Source organism: Manihot esculenta, chromosome 18 (genome assembly GCF_001659605.2).
Source record: "Manihot esculenta cultivar AM560-2 chromosome 18, M.esculenta_v8, whole genome shotgun sequence".
Taxonomy (NCBI): domain Eukaryota; kingdom Viridiplantae; phylum Streptophyta; class Magnoliopsida; order Malpighiales; family Euphorbiaceae; genus Manihot; species Manihot esculenta.
The window spans coordinates 10,871,508-10,891,872 of NC_035178.2; positions in this window are offsets into that span (position 1 = coordinate 10,871,508).

Genomic DNA, 20,365 nt, shown 5'->3' on the forward strand with positions numbered 1-20,365 from the left:
CTTATATGTGGAGCTCAGAAAGGATGAGGTTCCACCATGAAGGGATGAGGAAGAGGCCTTAGACTTCCTCTAGAGGATAGCTTTAACCCAGAGGGTAGACATCAATGTGGCAGTGAGAAACACCATTTTTTCCTGCCAAAGTCATTACCCAATGGAACAGCCTTGGCTGCCTCATCTGCCCCGCCTTTAAAACCCTCAAAAAAACATTCCCCATCATGTAGAGCAGGGTATTTTTCTTTTTAAATTTCTTTGTCCTTAAAACTACCTTACTTACTCACTTTTTCCTCTGTACAGATATGGCTGGAAAAAAGAATAAGTTCACCAAAGCGACACGAGTTGCCTGCAAAGGCAAGGCTACTGCTAGAACATCTGACACTCCTCCAAAACGTGCACGTCAGGAGGAGGAGATTGCCATGCTTCCTCCTCGGCCCCCTCCTCGACCTACAACCAAGGAACCAACTGCTACTCAACCCGATCTTCCACGAGGCGTAATGCTTTAATAATCCCTGCCCAAACAGAGCCATCACAAGAAGAGGCTGAAACTTGAGGCCATGGCCTCGGGTGTAACGACTCGGAAACCGGACCGCTACCGGCGCTAGGATCCAGATCGACTTAAGGTCGCCGAGACTCGTAGCAAGCCTAACATACATCCTGTATACCTGTTAAATCCCATACATGATCATACATATACATAAAAACTGTAAACTTTTTCTTTCATTCACCAAGCTTAATCTGTGCATGCACAAACTCATAATCATAAAACCCCACACTGGAGCCCTCATCAAATGCTCCAATGGGGTAACATATCATACATTAAGCTTGGTTTACATAAACATCATAAAACATTATATAGATCATGTACAAAAGGAATTAACCATACATACTAGGGTCAAGCACAACTCTAAACCTCAATATACATCATTACATTACATGACTGCTCGAAGATTTACATTACATTATTTTCATGTCCACATCTAGCTATTTCATAAAACATGACTTTACTCTTGCTGACCTCCTGATCTATCCCGTACCTGCAAACCTGGGGGTTAAGGGAATGGGGTGAGCTACTAGAGTCCAGAGAGCAGAATAGTAAAACATTACATTAAAATTCATGCTTTCATGAAATGCATCACATCACAAACAAATCACCTTAAGGATGAACTTATCACCAATAGCCCTCTACATATCCAATAGTGCCAGGAGGTAGAATGGGTCTCTGGTCTTTCCCTTACATAACATATCATAACATTCCAATGTGCCAGGGACGTAGAATGGGTCTTCCTGGACTTCCATACTGAGTCATCATCATATCATATCATTCCATACGAGGGTTAATGGATCATCCAATGTATATCCACATCAACATCATATTATGCAATGCAACATATTCGTGAATTCTAATGCAAACAACCTAATATATCTCATGGCATTCGTGATGCATGAACATGCTCAAAATTTATTTATTTGCTTTGCAACATAAAGAGAGTCATTCTACTCACCTCAGGCTAGCTCTGAAAAGAATCTGAAGCAGCTATCTCACTGCTGAGGTCCTTGGTTCCTCGGGTCCGAACCTACACAGGTGGACTCAAATGAGGGACCAAACATAGACTAACATGACTCTAAACATCTCCCCAAAAACCCCCTAAAACAACTTAAAACCATCAAAGAAAACATGCAAAGGAAGGCTGAACAGGGCACTTTTGGCGGCAGGTTCGGCGGCCGAAAGTCCCTCCAAAGCCGAAACTCAGCCACTTTCGGCGGCACCTTCAGCGGCCGAAAGTCTCTTCCAGAGACGAAACTCATGCACCTTCGGCGGCCGAAACTCCCCTCCAGAGCCGAAAGTCCAACTTTTGGGGGCAGGGTTCGGCAGCCAAAAGCTTGCCTCCACAGGCAGGTTCGGCGGCCGAAAGTGCCTTCGGCTGCCGAACCTGAGTTCTTCTAGAAGTGGCAGAACTCAGCCTTCTATGCATAAATGCCTCCCAACTTTCCAAACTCACATCCAACACTTCCAAAACATGCATACACACATACATAAGCATATAAAGGTCTCAAACTATCCTAAACCCCAACAACAACACAAAGCATATACACATACAATATACATTATCCATAAACTCAACATTAACCCTAACAACAATCAACTAACCTAAACATGCATTTCTACCCCATAAACTTTCATAAAACTTGCTTAAAACATGGAATGAGCTAAAGATCTACTCTTACCTCTTGAAGATTGAGAGGGGAGGCGACCTAAACTTGGAGAAATGGAGGAAGAGAGCTCCGGGGTCTCCAAACTTCAAATCTTGATCTTAGCTCCAAAAACTTCAAAGACTAAGTTAAAACTCGTTAAAACTTGAAAGATTTGAGGAAAATCATCAAAACCAGCCATGGGAGGGCATGGACTCACCGTTGACCGAAAATAGGGGAGAAAAATCGCCCATTTTCGGCCATGGGGCCTTTTATAGGTGGCTGGCCAGACCACCTTCGGAAGCCAAAGGTGACTCCAAAACTCCACCATGTTCGGTGGCCGAACCTGGATTTCCCTCTATGGTCATTTTCATTCAAGACTCAATTTCTTTCTTACTTAAAACCATAAAATACATGAAAACATTTTATAAAAATATGATTTTACCCTTCTAGAGGTTTCCGACATCCGAGATTCCACCGGACGGTAGGAATTTCGATACCGGAGTCTAGCCGGGTATTATATCGGGGCATCCAACATCTGGCACTGGCACTGACCTGGATGACCTCACTTCTCAAGGAACCTGGTTGTCAATTCTTATAAATAAGAATACCTTGATACCTGGAGATCGTCATCACCTGAATACGATTGAGATAGATTATCTCTACAATAATATCATCCACTCTATAGTGGAGCATGCTTTGTGCGCATATATGGCTAAGGAGCGGGACAAGGCTCTAAGGAGAGAGTTCGAGGCATAGGAGACGAAAAAAACATCCATCAAGAGGAGTGCTCGAGGCTAAAGGCTCGGGTTATAGAGGTGAAGAGCACAATAAAAGAGACCCTGAAGTCTGTAGAAAAGCTCCAAGCAGACCTAGATGAAGCCAATACTGCAAAAGCCACTGTTGAGGCTCGAGCCAAGATTGCTGAGGATCAAGTGGCTGATCTTCAATGACAAATCCAAGAGCTGCAGTCTCTGGTACAGTAGAAGCAGGCAGCCACAGTGAGGGTGGCAAAACTGGAGGCTGAGTTTCAAAAGATAGTGGCCCGAGACTGGGAGATGTTTGTCCAAGGTCAAGACTCTGTAAAGAAAGAGTTCATCAGGCGATTTCCTATGGAGGAATTCTCCTACATCCATGAAATCTTCCAGGACGAGGATGAAGATGAGGAGGGGGAGGAGCAGGATAATCCCACTGATCGGATCTCTGCACATAATGTAATAGATGTAGAGAATAACAATATAATAGAGACTCGGGAGGAGGAGCCTGAGGATGTCCCTCCCATGTAATTTTTCCTTTTATGTAATGAATGAAATATTTTTTTATTTTCTTGACTTTATTTTTATTAAATATTTTAGGATTAGTACTCGACTAAAAACATAACCAGAACTATCGTCTAATTATTTTCACAAATTAATCACCAAATAAAACTTAAATAACTTGAAAAACTTTATTAACGGGACTAACATTCGGTCAAATGTCTGACAGTACTTATCTTTTATAAAAAAATGCCTTAAATAATATTGTTAATAAGAATAATATTCGGTCAGGAACCTAGCAGATGCTCATCTCGTGACTTTGGCATAAAAATGCTTTAGAAATTTAATTAATGCGACTAACATCCGGTCATGAGCCTAACAGTTACTCGCCTTATACTTTAACATAAAATGCATTGAAAATTTAATTAGCAGACTAACACCTGGTCATGAATCTGGCGGTTACTCGCCTTGTGGCTTTGGCATAAAATGCCTTACATAATTTTGTTAATGGGACTAATACACAGTCATGAGCCTGGCGGTTACCTACCTTGTGGCTTATCCCTAAGAAAATGCTTTAATCATTGATTCTTAATTTTGGCAAACCACCTTTTCTCATAACTGAATAATACACAATACATGAAAAACTAACTCATTAATATTATTGATAAAACTTGCGTAAATTACATATATTTTAAAAATAGTGAATAACCAGACCATTTAACTTGGCCAACTTATAAGCCCTAGGGCAAATAAGTTTTGAGACCCTAAATGATTTTTTTCAGTTTTCACCCAACTTATCAGACCTAATATTACTGCATGTTGCATCAGTTCTTTTAAGAACTGAGTCTCCTGCATTAAAGACTCGAGGTTTAACTCTACTGTTGAACATTTGAGACATTTTGTTCTTGTAGATAGCCATTCTGATTGTAGCTTGCTCCCGTAAGAAGTCAACTTGATCAAGGTTAAATGCATCTCTTCGGGGTCCCCTGAGGACTCAAGGTGCTGAGTCTTGAAACTGCTTACTTGGACCTTCATAGGAATCACAGCTTTGGACCCATATATCAGTACAAACGGGATTTCCATTATGGCTGCTCTCGGGGTTGTTTTGTATGCTCAGAGGATGTGAGGTAACTCTTTGGGCCAATTGCCTTTGCCTTTGTTGAGTCTTTTCTTCAAATCTTGAAGTGTTATTTTATTTGTGACCTTGATCATGTAGTTGGGCTAAGGATGGTATGCCAAGCTAAATCCCATGTCAATTTCCCATTTCCTATAAAAGTCCTTAAATTTGAAGCTTGGAAACTCGACTCCATTGTTAGTGATAACTACCTTAGGGATTTCAAAACGGGTGAATATATTTTTACTGATGAAAGATATTGCTTGCTACGTGGTAATAGATTGGACTACTTCTGCCTCGGCCCACTTGCTGAAATGGTCGACCACTATGATCACAAATTTTCTTAACCCAGTTGCTTTTGAGAATGGGCCAAGGATGTCTAGCCCCCATTAAAAAAGGGCTAAAGGCTTCCAATTGCTGCTTGCATTTCACTAGGGGTTCGAGGAATGCTTGCATGCACTTGACACTATTGACACTTCTGGATGAGCTCCTTTGCATCCTGCATTACTGTCGGCCAGTAATATCCTTGTGTGAATGCCTTTCGGGAGATCGTTCGCGTTCCTTCATGGCTCTCGCAATCTCTTTCATGGATATCTCTGAGGATACTCTAACCATCATCCTCTATTACACACCATAACTACGACTGTGTTTACGACCTCCAGTACAACCAGACATTTATTAGTGCATATTTAGAGGATCTTATAACTATTTTATCGATAATTTGTCTGTCGGCAGCTCATCCTCCATCAGGAATCTGTACACCGGAGTCATCCACGATTCTCCCTTTTCAATGGGAAAAGAATCCTTTTCATTAGGAAAAGAATCCTTTTCATCGGTTGCTGGAGTATGTAGTACTTCAAATTAGAATGGCTGAGTCAAGTGCTGCTCTCCTGCTGCTGCCATTTTTGCCAACTGATCCGCTTCTTCATTGTTGCTTCTGGCCACTTAGCGAAGTTCACAATCGCCCTACCTGTCCTTGATCCTTGTCATTAAATATTGGGCTTTCTCTTCATATTTGATGAGATTGGGATCCCAAAATTTAAATTGTCCTTGACACTGATTAATAATCAATTATGAGTTGCTAAAAATAATAGACTTTTGAATATCTATTTTCGCAATAATCCTTAGTGCTATAACTATGGTCTCATACTCGGCTACATTCTTTTTAGTACTGAAGGTGAGCTTTGTAGCGTACCAAAGCTTTTTTCCTGGCTGAATTTGTAGAAGGATTCTAATTCCCGAACCCCAAGCTCCACAGGCACCATCCGCCCATACCTTTCACTCTTCAACCACCAATTTGAAGGTCTTTAGGGATGGAGTTATTTCCGCAATAAAGTCAGCTAAGACCTAGGCTTTTTCATCGCATTTCTAGAAACATATTTGATGTCATATGCTGATAGCATCACCATCCAAGTGGACAACTGCCTTGTCAGTTCTGGCCTATGAAATATCTTTCAGATAATACTTTATCCTTACCTCTATGGTATGAGGCTCGAAGTAAGGATGCAACTAGCTGACATTAGAACTGAAAAGGCCAACTTCTCAAAAGGGAGAAAATTCAATTCTACACCTTTCAAGACCTGGCTAGCGTAGTAGACGAGGCTTTGCTCTGCCTTGTCCTCTCATGCAAGCACAGAGCTCACTGTTTCCTGCATAACAAAAAAATACAAAAATAAAACCTCGCCTTCAACGGGTGAGCTTACCAAAGGAGGAGATGATAAAAAAATTTTCAAACTGTTTGCACTCTTTCCACCATACAAACTTTTTTTTTACCTTTTAAGACTTTAAAGAACAAGAGACACTTCCTGGCTGAGCATGATATAAATTGGCCAAGAGCTGTAACTTGCCCATTTAGTTTTTGGATGTCATTTATATATTTGGGTGCTTCCATATCTTGTATGGCCTTAATTTTATTTGGGTTTGCTTCTATGCCTCTATCAGAGACTATATACCTAGAAATTTCCCAGCCTTTACCCCAAAAGTGCATTTTTCAGGATAGAGTTTCATACCTGCCTTATCCATTATGTCAAAAACCATCTGGATATTGCCTGGGTAATCTTCTAAGCTTTGGCTTTTCACCACTATGTCGTCCACGTATACTTCAACCAAAGTCCCCACTACATCCTTAAAGATACCCGACACTAACTTTTGATAGGTCACCCCTGTATTCTTAAATCAAACGATCACCTTGTAACAGAAAACCCCTTCATCCGTGATGAAAGCGGTCTTTTCAACATCATCAAAATTTATTAAGATCTGGTGGTAACCTGAAATGACATAAAAAAAAAAGACCACAGCATGGCCTAAGATAGAGTCTTCTAACCTGTCGATGGATGGGAGTGGATAGTGATCCTTTGGACACGCATTATTTAGATCAATTAAGTCCACGCACATCCTCTACTTTTCATTTTCCTTTTTAACTAGTACTACATTGGCAAGCTATGTAGGATACTGGACTTCCTTTATTAGACCTGCACTTAAGAGCTTGTTAACCTTTTAATCACCTGTTGTCTCTTTGAGGTAAACTTTCTTTTCTTTTGTTGTACTGATTTTACTGAATCATTGATGAACAACTTGTGGGTGATGAGGGTCAGATCTACACCTGTTACATCTTCTTTTTATTGGTTTCTAATTGGACTTCTTCTATCGAGTCTACTGGTTTTGGCTTCATAAGAGAATCTAGTTTTTATTAGCAGGTCGATCAACATCGTTGCCTTACCAAGACTTTTTGTAGAGCGCCTATAGCATTCTTGTGCTAACTTCTAGCTGCCTAAAACAATAGTTAACCCCTCTAAAGCTGGCAATTTTCGCTTGTGTTTTTCATCCACTACCACAAGAGGGAGATTAATGGTACCTAGCAATGCTACGATTTTGTCCCCCAATCCCACTAATGGATAGGAGACTTTAGTGAGGTTACTTTTATCAAAATGTAGCTTATCAAATACTTCTAAAGTAATAAGGTTGACGGAACTAACTGTGTCTACCACGACTTGCCTTATGTCATACCTGTTCAAATGAACACTGATGACTAATGGGTCATTTTAAAAAAAACTCTGTTATGTTATCTGCGGGCCCAAACTTTATCTCTTGCTTTACCCATGGCTCTTGCTCTACAGACAAGACGTCCTCAGTGGTGCACTTGTTCTTGCCGTTACCGTCGTTAGGGCCACTTGTAATCACATGTGTAACCCCAATGGGTTCATTGTCAATAGTGTTTTTAGGAGTTCTTGCCTCAGGCTCGAGTCTCCTCTCCTCTCTTTCCTTTCTGGCAAACTTTTTGAGTGTGTTATCCTTTATTAGTTTCTCGGTTTCTTCTTTTAACTACCGACATTCCTCTTTGTATGCCTATGATATTAGTGAAATCAGTAGTATTTGGTCCTATCTCGCCTGCCAGCTTTATCAAGCTTAAGCTTGGAAGGTCTTCTGACCTCTTTATCATTTTTTCTAATTTATATTAAAATGTGTATTCGTGAGTTATTCAATGGTGTATAATTTTTGTACTTACCTTGGTCATTCCTTCCTCGGGACATAGGATAATTCTTGCAATCTCCTTCATAGTCTCGCCTTTCTGGCTTTTGGATTTTATTTTAGCTCGTTCTCTTATCTTCCCTTAGCATATGGACTTTATCATCCAGCCTTATATACTTCTGAGTCTTATTTATTAGCTGCGGATAAGTAGCAATTGGGTTTTTAATCAAATAGTCCATGAACTTGATATAGCGAGTTATCTTCTTCAACGCCTCACATTCTATTTTGTGATTCAATTCTTCAACCTTATTGCTTCAGCATTGAAATGTGAGATGAAGCTCCTTAAATACTCAACCTCTCCTTGTTGAATTTTCTACAAGTCTAAGGAAAGCTTTTTAGAAGGTATGCAAGTAACAAATTTAAACTTAAATAACATAGCAATCCGTGTAAAATTATAAATAGAGCCTGAGCTCAGATGTTGGTAACACTTCTGAGCCAAACCTGTGAGTGTGGACGGTGTAACGACCCGAAAATCGATACCCCCCTGTAACGGCCCGAACCGCTATCGGCGCTAGGATCCAGATCGGCTTAAGGCCGTCGGGACCCGTAGCAAGCAAAACATACATCCTTTCACCTGGTCAAATCCCAAACATGATCAAAACTTTAACATAAAAACTTAAACATCTGGTGTAAATACTGAGCTTGACCTGTATGCAATATAACTGGAAACATAAAGAACCCCCTACTAGAGCCCTCAAAAAAAACTCTAGCTGGGTCGACATAACATACATCAAGCTGGGATCACATCCAAAGAACTAGAACCTAACCTGTGCATGCATCAAACCAAAAACATAAAACTTCCACTAGAGTCCTCCTCAAACTCTAGCATGGTAAACAACACATGCCACAAGTTTAGTTCCAACACAACTCAACATCTGACATAACATACATCATGTACCAAAAAGGGACTAACCAAGTCTTAGGGCCAAGCACAATACTAATCCATAAACAAATCTCTACTTTACTTACATTACAATTCATTATCTCGGTTTACATTACATGTCCACACTAACACTATTCTAATACATAAGCACAACCTTAACTCTTGAGACTTCCCGATCGACCTTAAACCAGCAACACTGGGGTTAGGGGAAAGGGGTGAGCTAAAAAGCCCAGTGAGTAGAAATAATAAAAACAGTTCATTAATTACATGCTTTTATGAAATGCGTCATAGCACAAACAATTCACATCACGGATTGGACATGACCTCCAAAGCTCCCTCTGTCAGTGCCCGGCCCCCAAAGGAGCTCACACAGGACTTTCAATACATAACATGATGCCCAGCCCTCAAAGGAGCTCCACAGGACTTCTCTTGTCGTGACAGACTTATGGGCCATTGGGGTCGCCTTGGTCCATCCATATCAACAGTAAAGAATGTAATGCGTCATATTTGTGTAACTAGTGCAATCAATCTATTACATATAAACATGATGCATGAACATGCTTTAGGCATTTGATTTCGTAAAATAAAAGATTAAGTTAGTTCTACTCACCTCTGGCAGACGTTGGACTGACTCTGCAACTGCTAACACTGATGGCCTCCTCGGTCCCTCGGGTCCAATCCTACACAGGTGGACTCGAATGAGGTGCCAAACACACTCCAAACAACTCATAACAACTACCCAAAAAAACCCCTAAAACATCACTTAAACATGCATAGAAAACAACCATGAAAGGGCTGGACAGGGCACTTTCGGCGGCACTTTCGGCGGCCGAAGTTCCCTTCCAGAGCCGAAAGCCATGCAGGTTCGGCGGCCGAAGCCTCCCTCCAGATCCGAAAGTCAAGCACCTTCGGCGGCCGAACATCACCTTCGGCGGCCGAAAGTCTGCTCCAGATCCGAAACACAACTTTTGGGGGCAAGGTTAGGCGGCCAAACCATGCATCCACAGGCAGGTTCGGCGGCAAAAACTACCTTCGGCGGCCGAACCTGAGTTCATCCAGAACTCAGCCTCATATGCATACAAGCCTCCCAAGCCTTCCAAACACCCCAAACAAGCACCCAACCTTTTAAAAACACGCATAAACCCTTAACCATGCACAAAGGAGTTTAAACAAGCTTAAACTCCAACAAGGAACATCATAAAGCATACATAAAGAGCTTATGACCCACATAAGCCAAAACCATCAAAACTACTCAAAACCTCACTTGCTCTTTCCCAATCATGCATACACTCTCCCACATGCATAAAGGAGCATAAACTAATAAAAACTCCTCAACACAAACATCACATAACATACATTGGGCATAAAACCCACATCAACCCTAACATGCATATCTATCCACACTCAACCATCAAAACTTCATTAAACTTACTTAAAAACTTCATTAAAACACTAGGAAAGCAAGGATCTACACTTACCTCTTGAAGATCGAGGGGTGGTGTGATCCCTAACTCGGAGGTGTGGAGGATCCAAGCTCCAAAAGCCTCCAAGCTCCCAAAACTCCTATTGAAGCTTCAAAACTTCAAAACTTGAGGGATGGGTAGAACTCATGAAAACTTGAGGGATGGGTAGAGAAAGCATGAAAACGACCAAAGGAGTACAAAAACTCACCTGAGCTCGAGAATAGGGAGAAAATTCGCCCATTTTCAATCTGAGGGCTCTTTATAGGTGGCCTGGTCAAAGACCTTCGGCAGCCTAACGTGCCCCCTAAACTCATGCATGTTCGGCGGCCGAACCTTGGTTCGTTCAAACAAAGCTTTCGGAGGCCAAAAGCGCTCCCAAAACCTTCCCATGTTCGGCGGCCGAACCTGGCAAATGCCTCCTTGGTCTTTTCTTTTCAAAACTCAATTCTTTTCCATTTAAAAACCATAAAATCATGTGAAAACATTTTAGAAACACATTTTACCCCTCTAAAAGCCTCTGGCATCTTCAGAATTCCAAATTCCAACGGAGATTCCGCCGAAAGGTAGGGATTTCGATGCCGGAATCTAGCCAGGTATTATAGACGGGAAGACTCGGTACAATACAAAATCATTAACGTCCTAGAGCTGCATCATTATTCAAAACACAACCAGGTGACTCCTAGGATCTGCAGCTTTATCATATTTATCCAAGCTAGGAAACTTGAACTTCTTAGGAAATGTCTCTGCAAGAATTTCCTTTGATAGGGGCGGAGCATCATCCAAACCGTAAGCCTCCTCTTGCTCCTTTTGATACCTTAGTACAACACGAACCAGCTTCCAGTCGATGTCTTTTGGCACCTCGTCCGATGACTCCTTATCCTCTATCTTGGCCTTCCTTTTGGATTGTATTTGAATTGCTTCCGTCTAAGTCCTAGAGATCTCAAAGGAAGCTTTCTTCTTTATTCTGGAAGCCATAAATGATGCATCCTCCTGAACTTTGTATTGCTCGAGAGTTGCCTACAACTTTTTGATATATTGTAGCATATGCTCATTGTTTAAATTGTTGAGATCTGCCTTATTAATCAAAGAAGGAGTATTTTGTCCACTACCAAGAGTGAAGGAGATGAGGAGTCCTTTGTTAGCATCAAACTTAGCAACATCTTGAGTAAGAGAGAGTTAAATCTGAGGCAGAAAAGATGGGTAGAACTGCTTAATGACTATGATTGCAAGATTCAGTATCATCCGGGTAAGGCGAATGTAGTGGCAGATGTCCTAAGCAGGAAATCACTTGGCAGTCTATCCCATATTACAGCAGAGAGAAGACCGGTGGTGAGAAAGTTCTACAAGCTCATTAATGAAGGGCTGCAGTTAGAGTTATCTGGTACAGGTGCTTTGATAGCCCAGATGAGAGTGACACCTGTGTTTCTGGAGCAGGTGGCTCAGAAACAGCACGATGACCCAAAGTTAGTGAAGATTGCTAGGACTGTTCAGCCAGGCAAGAACGAAGAGTTCAGATTTGACAGCAAGGGGATCCTCCGCTATGGGAACAGATTATGTGTACCAAATGACGTGGGTCTGAAGGGAGACATTATGAGGGAAGCTCATAATGCCAAATACAGTGTTCACCCTGGAGCCACCAAAATGTATCAGGATCTAAAAGGAGTTTATTGGTGGCCAACTATGAAAAGAGAAGTGGCACAGTTCGTGTCAGCCTGCGAAGTATGTCAGAGGGTGAAGCTAGAACATCAAAAGCCGGCTGGAATGCTTAACCCACTATCGATTTCAGAATGAAAATGGGAGAATATCGCTATGGACTTCGTGGTGGGGTTACCGGCAACGTCCAACAGATTGGACTCCATATGGGTGATTGTGGACAGACTAACCAAATCTGCTCACTTCATCCCTATCAGGAGTGGCTATTCTATGGATAAATTGGCGCAGGTGTTTGTTGATGAAGTGGTCAGGTTGCATGGGGCTCCTGTTTCAATAGTGTCTGATAGAGGGCCCCAGTTCACCTCCAGGTTTTGGCGGAGTCTACAGAGTGCTATGGGATTATACAGGTTTACAGGTTATATGTCAGGCTTGCTACGGGATCCCGGCGGCCTTAAGCCGATCTGGATCCTAGCGCCTGTAGCGGTCCGATTTTCGGGTCGTTACAGAATGGTATCAGAGCCCTAGGTTCATATGATCGGACCTAGAGTGTCGGGCTCATAGAATGTTATAGAAGGTCAAGCACAATAGGAAAAGATCATGTCCACTAGGATAGGATGTGGAGTCCTGTCTTGCATGATGATGTGAAATGCCATGACTTTGTGCATGTGCATTAATGATATGCTATGATATGTGATGCGGGTTCATGTGTGCCCACATGAACCATATGATGCTAATGTTGCTTGTGATGTGCACTATTTTTCAGAAAACAGGATGAGAGGAACTCGTCGATCAGCAAGATTGACAGGAGTACCACTTGAGGATGAGGGCATGAGCGCCCGTCCTCCAGCATTGCCTAGGGCAATGTCTAGCAGGTCCAACAGGGACAGAGTAGCAAGAGACCCTAGAAGGTCTCTGGATCTGGGTAGGAGCAGATCAGTCAGAGGGACAGTTCAGGGAGGAGCGTCAGAGGATATGGGGGATGATATGGACGTAGAACAGAGGAGGGATGGCAGTTTGGGAGTCAGTATGTCAGAAGAAGGAATGGGAGAGTCCCAAGGAGGCACTCAGGCCTCGGGATTTGTACAGCCGCCTCACTACCCACATTTCTCACAACATCCCGGATATTCGATGGGAGGTACATCGGATTTCCCTAGTTTCACCCCTTATCCCACACAGATGCCATACCCACCATACTACCCACCGTACTCTCAGTACCCAATGTATCCACCTCCACCCTACTATCCAAATCCAGAAAACCCTACCTCAGAAAATGTTGCGCCACCTCCACCACCTGCAGAACCAGCAGCCCCAGTTGCTCAACCTCCTAGACCTAGCTCAGCCAGTGGGAGCAAGGTCAAGATGACAGACTATATGAAGCTGGGTGCTCCCCAGTTTGAAACCGGTGATGATCCGTTCGTATACTTGGAGCGGGTCAAGGCAATTACAGATGAGATAGGGGCGGATGACAGTAGAGCCATTCAGATGGCCGGGTTCACGCTTAAGTGCAAGAAGGCACGGGAGTGGTTCAAGAATTATGTGAACCCGAGAGTGGACAGCATGACTTGGGAAGAGTTTGCAAACGAGTTTGCAGGATGGGCTTTCCCTGATAGTTCAAGGGAATTGAAGATGATAGAATTCGAGCAGTTGAGGCAGACTGATGACATGAGTGTAGACGAATATACTGACAGGTTTATGGAGTTGCTGCCATTTGCAGGGCAAGACCTTAGTACAGACCAGAAGAAGTCGAGGAGGTATATCATGAAGCTCCATCCCAGGTATTCCTCCTTGGTACAGTCAGCAGATAGAGAGAGTTTCCACGCCATAGTAGACATGGCTAGGAGAATGGAGGCTAGTGCCATCATTCAGGGGACAGTTAAGCAGACAGTGGCACAAGCTTCTGGTTCTAAAACTCCGGGTGGGGGAAGGTTAGACCCCTCTACCTTGAGTGCAGCAACTTCAGGCAGTAAGAGATGGAGTAAACCCAAGGGTAAGAAGAATAAGTTCTGGAACAAGGTCAAGTCTAGTCTGGGATTTGGGAGTGGCTCAAGCTCTGGTGCGGATAATGCAGTTTGTGCAAGGTGTGGTAGGCCAAACAAGGGAGTATGTCGGTTTGGGACGAACGCCTGCTTCAGATGTGGTCAGGAGGGGCATTTAGCTCGAGATTGTCCAAGAGCGGCCCCGATGGCTCAGTCCCAGCAGACAACTTCAGGTAGTGTAGCGCAGCCAGCAGCTCCAGCCATGACTCAGGCCAGTGGCAGAGGCAGAGGGAGAGGAGCAGCCTCTTCTTCAGCGGGTTTCAGAGGTGAAGGTCCATCAGCCCCAGCACGGATCTTCACAATGACACAGCAGGAGGCAGATGCATCTAACACCGTAGTGGCAGGTAACTTAATTATTGGTTGTTCAGATGTATATGCCTTGATGGACCCTGGTGCATCTCATTCTTTTATCGCTCCGAGAGCCGTGGGGAGGTTAGGTCTGATGACTTCTAAGTTAGAGTGTCCTCTCTAGGTCAGTGGACCCAAGTGTGATCCATCAGTGGCAGAGTCAGTCTGTCAGTGTAGTCTAGTTTTTGTTGAGGGGAGATGCATGTCCGCCGACCTAGTGGTTCTAGATTTGACAGACTTTGACGTCATTCTAGGGATGGACTGGTTATCTACCCATGGTGCTACCTTGGACTGCAGGGACAAGGTAGTCAGGTTCAGAGGTCAGGATGGATCAGAGGTCGTCTTCAGAGGAGACAGGAGGGGTACACCTAGAGGTATGATCTCAGCTCTTCAGGCTCGTAGGTTGCTTAGGAAGGGATGTCAGGGGTATTTGGCTCATATGAGAGAGCTAAATAGTCAGGTTAGAGAGCCCGCCTCGGTGCCAGTGGTTAGAGAGTTCTTAGATGTGTTCCCAGACGAACTGCCAGGTTTACCACCTGCTAGGGAGATAGAGTTCGAAATAGAACTGATGCCTGGAACCCGACCGATCTCTATCCCTCCCTACAGGATGGCGCCAGCAGAATTGAAAGAGTTGAAGGAGCAATTATAGGAGCTGGTAGACAAGGGCTTCATCCGACCGAGTACCTCATCCTGGGGTGCTCCAGTGCTGTTTGTGAAAAAGAAGGATGGATCTCTTAGACTTTGTATCGACTACAGGCAGTTGAACAAAGTCACTACCAAGAACAAGTACCCATTGCCAAGGATCGACGATCTATTCGACCAGCTAGCAGGAGCGGGTTGTTTCTCTAAAATAGATCTAAGGTCCGGGTATCATCAGTTGAGGATCAGGGAAGAGGATGTACCAAAGACAGCTTTCAGGACCAGATATGGGCATTTTGAGTTCCTTGTGATGCCGTTCGGGTTAACTAACGCCCCTGCAGCATTCATGGACCTCATGAATAGAGTGTTTAGCCAGTACCTGGATCACTTCGTTATTGTCTTCATAGATGATATCTTAGTGTATTCCAGGAATGCAGAGGAGCATGCCCATCATCTGCGGTTGGTTCTACAGACCTTGAGGGAGCATGGCTTGTATGCCAAGTTCTCCAAGTGTGAGTTCTGGCTAAGGAGCATTTCGTTCTTGGGGCATGTAGTGTCAGAGAATGGGATAGAGGTGGACCCCAAGAAGACAGAGACTGTGGCTAACTGGCCTAGACCCACTTCAGTGACAGAGATCAGGAGTTTCTTGGGTTTGGCAGGTTACTACAGGAGGTTCGTTCAGGACTTCTCAAAGATAGCAGCTCCTCTAACCAGACTAACCAGGAAGAATCAGAAATTTCTGTGGACCGACCAGTGCGAGGAGAGTTTTGAAGAGCTTAAGAAGAGGTTGACTTCAGCACCAGTTTTAGCTCTGCCATCTAGTGGTGAGGACTTTACAGTCTTTTGTGATGCGTCCCGTGTGGGACTGGGTTGTGTGCTTATGCAGAATGAGAGGGTGATTGCTTATGCTTCTAGGCAGCTAAAGAAGCATGAGTTGAATTACCCCACACATGACCTTAAGATGGCAGCAGTAATCTTTGCACTCAAGATGTGGAGGCATTACCTCTATGGGGTAAAATGTGAGATCTTCACCGATCATAAAAGCCTGCAGTACATCCTGAGTCAAAGGGATTTGAATTTGAGACAGAGGAGATGGGTAGAGTTGCTGAGTGACTATGATTGCAAGATTCAGTATCATCCGGGTAAGGCGAATGTCGTGGCAGACGCCCTAAGCCGGAAGTCACTAGGCAGTCTATCCCACATCACGGCAGAGAGGAGACCAGTAGTGAAGGAGTTTTACAAGCTCATTGAGGAAGGTCTACAGTTGGAGTTGTCTGGTATAGGTGCCTTGGTTGCTCAGATGAAAGTGACACCCGTGTTTCTGGAGTAGGTGGCTCAGAAACAGCATGAGGACCCAGAGTTAGTAAAGATTGCCAGGACGGTTCAGTCAGGCAAGGACAGTGAGTTCAGATTCGACAATAAGGGGATCCTCCGCTATGGGAGTCGTTTATGTGTACCAGATGACATAGGGCTAAAAGGAGACATTATGAGAGAGGCTCATAATGCAAGATACAGCATTCACCCCGGAGCCACCAAGATGTATCAGGATCTGAAGAAAGTTTATTGGTGGCCAGCTATGAAGAGAGAAGTGGCACAGTTTGTGTCAGCCTGCGAAGTGTGTCAGAGGGTGAAGCTGGAATATCAGAAGCCGGCTGGAATGCTTAACCCGCTACCTATTCCAGAGTGGAAATGGGAGAATATAGCTATGGACTTCATAGTGGGGTTACCGGCGACGTCCAACAGATTGGACTCCATATGGGTGATTGTGGACAGACTCACCAAATCTGCTCACTTCATCCCTGTCAGGAGTGGCTATTCTGTGGACAAGTTGGCGCAGGTGTACGTTGACGAGATAGTCAGACTGCATGGGGTTCCTGTTTCAATAGTGTCAGATAGAGGGCCCCAGTTCACCTCCAGGTTTTGGCGGAGTCTGCAGAATGCCATGGGTACTAGATTGGATTTTAGCACTGCCTTCCATCCACAGACGGACGGACAATCAGAGAGGACCATCCAGACCATAGAAGATATGCTCAGAATGTGTGTGCTGGACTTTGGCGGTTTTTGGAGGCAGCATCTACCTTTGGTGGAGTTTGCCTACAATAACAGCCATCATGCTAGCATCGGGATGGCTCCATATGAAGCTTTATATGGAAGGAAGTGCAGGTCACCTGTTTGCTGGGAGGAAGTTGGAGAAAAGGCCTTGGCAGGGCCTGAGCTAGTAGAGATCACCAGCAGGGTGGTGCCCTTAATCAGAGAGAGAATCAAGACAGCTGCAAGCAGACATAAGAGTTATGCAGACATCCGCAGAAGGCTAGTAGAGTTTCAGGAGGGGGATCTGGTATTGCTCAAGGTGTCTCCAATGAAAGGAGTGGTTCGCTTTGGGAAGAAAGGTAAGCTGGCTCCGCGGTACATCGGACCCTTTGAAGTCTTGCAAAAGATTGGGAATGTATCGTACAAGCTGGATTTACCTGCTTCTATGGCAAAAATCCATCCGGTTTTCCATGTTTCTATGTTGAGAAAGTTCGTGTCAGATCCGGGCAAGGTTCTTAGTGAGCCTGATGTGGAGATCCAAGAGGATCTCACCTATGTTGAGCAGCCAGTACAGATCCTAGACACCCAGATCAGAAAGCTAAGGAACAAGGAAATCCCGATGGTGAAAGTCCTGTGGAACCACCACAATATGGAAGAATGCACTTGGGAGACACGGGAGTCCATGCTCCGGCAATATCCTCATCTCTTTTAAGGTTAATCTCTATGTGTTCTATGTGTTTAGTATGTATGTTACGTTTTATGTTATGCATGTACTAGTTGAGGAACATTCGGGGACGAATGTTCTTAAGGGGGGGAGAATGTAATACCCGGCTAGACTCCGGTATCGGAATTCCTACCGTCCGGTGGAATCTTGGATGTCGGAGACCTCGAGAAGGGTAGGATCATGTTTTTTATGAAATGTTTTCATGTTTTTAATGGTTTTGAGTATGAAATTGAATGAGTATTTGCATGAAAAGTCCTTGGAGGAAAAACCCAGGTTCGGCCGCCGAAAGTCAAGTTCGGCCGCCGAACATGCATGCGTTTTGGAGGCACGTTAGGCCCCCGAAAGCATGAGTGAGGGAAGTCCAGGTTCGGCCGCCGAACATGGCATGCATGCGGAGGCACATTCGGCCCCCGAACGTGGTCTGGCCAGCCACTATAAAAGGGTCCCTTAGCCGAAAACGGGCGAGCTTTTTCCCATTTTCGGCCAAGGTGAGCTCTCCGCCGTCTCTCACCCATTTTTTTTGATGTTCTTCCTCTAAATCCTTCAAGATTTTCACTTGTTTTAACTTGGTTTTGAAGATTTAAGCTTTTGAAACAAGTTTTGGAGCTTTGGAAACTCAGGAGCTCATTTTCGTGGATCTCCAAGTTTAGGTCGTCTCCCTCTCGATCTTCAAGAGGTAAGGACCGATCTTAAGCTCCTTATGAGTTTTAAACAAGTTTTATGCAAGATCTATGGGTAGAAATGCATGTTAGGTTATATGTTGAGTTATGGGTTAATCTTGATGATTTGAGCAATGTATGTTGATTATTGTGTGTTGGAAGTGTTGTAGTTGGGGTATATGATAGTTTGAGACCCCTAGGTGTTATGTATGTGTGGTATGCATGTTGTAGAACGAGATTATGCATGATTGGAGGTTTTGGGAGGCAAGAGGTTCATGTAAACCAAGTTTCTGCCCTTCTGGCAGAAACCAGGTTCGGCCGCCGAAGGGAGTTTCGGCCGCCGAACCCCCTTTGTGGAGGCAGCATTCGGCTGCCGAAGTTGCCCCCGAAAAGAGACTTTAGTCTCTGTCTGGGACTTTCGGCAGCCGAAGGTGCCGCCGAAAGTGCCTGACTTTCGGATCTGTCCAGGACTTTCGGCCGCCGAAGGTGCGGCCGAAAGTGCCCTGTTCAGCCATTTCATGCATATCTCTATGTGATTTTTTTCAGGATGTTTTAGGGGGTTTTTGGGGAATATTTTAGAGTTATGTTTAAGTATGTTTGGTCCCTCATTTGAGTCCACCTGTGTAGGTTCGGACCCGAGGAACCGAGGACCCCAGCAGTGAGTTCAGCTGCTTCGGTATTGTCAGAGTCAGCCAGAGGTGAGTGGAACTAAACATAATCTTTTAAATTAAATGTTTTATCATATTTCATGCATCATGATTATGCAATAGGATGATTGCATTAGTTTCACGAATCTGCCGCATTGCATCAATTGTTGTTGATGTGGGTGAATGTTGGATGACCCAATTAGTCCAAGACAGGAAGACCAGGACCCCATGCTACGGCCTGGCACAGAGTAAGAAAGACCAGGCCCCAGTCTACAGGCCTGGCCCCAGTCTACAGGCCTGGCACAGAGTAAAGCACGGTTATGGGACTCGAAGACCAGGAGCCCAGAGGAGGCCCTGGAAAATGGTAAGTAATGTATGTATGACAGGAAGACCAGGACCCCATGCTACGGCCTGGCACAGAGTTAACTTGGACTATTTGGTGACAAGTTCACCCAACCCTTATGTGAATTGTTTGTGTTATGATGCATTTCATAGAGCATTGTGTTAACGTGTTTTACTAGCTCTGCTCACTGGGCTTTAGCTCACCCCTCTCCCTTTACCCCCAGGCTTGCAGGTACAGTATAGTGCGGGAGTCCGGATAGAGTAAAGAAGTCATGCTCATGTAATAGCTAGCAATGGACATGATCAAATTGTAATGTAAAAGTACAATATAGTTATGTAATGAGGTTTATGGATGTTAGTGCGTGCTTGACCATAGATTGTTGTATCCCTTTTTAATACGTGATCTTAGAGATCTTTATGATGTTTATGTAAACCAACTCAACAGATGTTATGCTACCCATTGGGGGCACAGATGAGATCCCACAGAGGGATCAAAGTCATGTTTATGTTTATACAGGTTGAGTTTGGTTGATGTTCATGGAAAGAAAAGTTTTAATTTTTATGTATGTTGTTGATCATGTATGGGATTATACAGGTTTACAGGTTATATGTCAGGCTTGCTACGGGTCCCGGCGGCCTTAAGCCGATCTGGATCCTAGTGCCGGTAGCGGTCCGATTTTCGGGTCGTTACATGAAGTATGTTTATGTAATAGTTAGATTGTGGACATGACAATTGTACTATAATGTAATGTAAGAGATTCAGTATGATATGTAATGAGGTATTTTGAGGTTATAGATGTGCTTGACCCTATGAGTATTGTAATCCCTTGTTGATGCATGATCTTAGATATTTGT